The sequence below is a fragment of the Elephantulus edwardii genome, unplaced genomic scaffold (assembly GCF_000299155.1).
Source record: "Elephantulus edwardii isolate Elephantulus edwardi_28Jun2011 unplaced genomic scaffold, EleEdw1.0 scaffold00044, whole genome shotgun sequence".
Taxonomy (NCBI): domain Eukaryota; kingdom Metazoa; phylum Chordata; class Mammalia; order Macroscelidea; family Macroscelididae; genus Elephantulus; species Elephantulus edwardii.
This window is the reverse complement of record NW_006399794.1, coordinates 5,011,783-5,013,209: the sequence shown is the minus strand read 5'-3', so window position 1 is coordinate 5,013,209 and position 1,427 is coordinate 5,011,783.

Here is a 1,427-nt window from a genome sequence, read left to right as displayed (position 1 = left end):
ACTGTTGGTGGAAGTGTAAAATGGTGCAACCACTGTGGAAGGCGGTATGGCGCTTTCTCAAAAAGTTGCAAATAGAGATACCATTTGACCCAGAAATTCCACTACTGGGAATATATCCCAAAGAGACATTATCTGTCATCCAAGCAGATATATGCACACCCATGTTTATCGTGGCTCTGTTCACAATAGCAGGGAGTTGGAAACAGTCCTTCAAGTTTTGTTTTTTTTTTTTTAATTTTTATTCCTTTCCCCTTCCCCCAGTCCAGTTTGCGATATACCTCTTGTTGCTGATTGTTGTTATATCCTTCCAATTCTTACATATGTTTTTTGTGTGTGATCAACTCTAAAGTGGAATTATATTGAGAAATTTTGATAACCAAATTCCAGTTTAACTGGATTCACACAGTGCAAAAATACAAGCCAGACTCCAGTTGCAAGATACAATGGTTCTGGGTTTTATACAGGCTAGTCTTTCATTTAAGCCTATTGCCAGTTTTACAAGGTAAATTAGCACCCACATGTTATTTAGGAGGAAATGAAATCTCCTATTGACTCACAGGTGAAGAAATGGGGTAGCCTAGTTTCTGCTTCATGTCTGTTTGGCAGCCAGATTCCAAGATGACTCTCAAGGATTCTTGTATCCTGGTATTAATGTCTTTGTATAGTGATTCTTTCTCATTAGTTAAGTCTGACCTGAGTAATCAATGGGCTATTGCAGAAATGATGTTGAGCAATTCTTTTGTCTTTTGAAAGCAAATATACTACATATTTAAGAGCCTTTGTGATGGAGTGCTGCTTTGCCAGAAATACAAGTGAATGTTTTTAACAAACAAAAATTTATTCTAGCACAATTTAGAAGGCATGATGTCTGAATTCAGGATGCCAATTCTCGGGGAAGAGGTCTGGGGGAAAGAGCCTGTTTCCCTTCAATGTCTGTTGGCCTGCAGTTCCTTGTAGATCTCCAAGTGTCTTGCCATCAATGTCCCTGGATGTGGGAGATTCATCATACAGGGTCCAGTGTCCAGAACATGCTGATCCCAGCTATTCTTTTCTTGTGGTACCAAAGTCCCTCTGCTCTCTGTTTGCTTTTTATTTCTGGTAAGATAGAAAGTGTTGAAAGGCATTTTGGTTGTTATGTGTCATCAAGTCGGAACTGACTCAGCTAGTTGACCCTCCAGTGGATTTTCAGAGGCTGTAAATCAAATGAGAGATTGCCCATCTTTCTCCCATTGAGCAGTTCATATATTCAACCTGCCTGCCTTTGGGTTGGCACAGCATTTTACCACTAGGCCACTGTGCTTTGAAAGACATACCCCAGAGAAACTCTCCTCATACTGATCAGGAGTGTAAAGAGATTAAAGGTGTCATGGCTTCCACTTCCTAAACAACATGTCTCTGGAAAGTCTATACACTTTGATAAATGATGA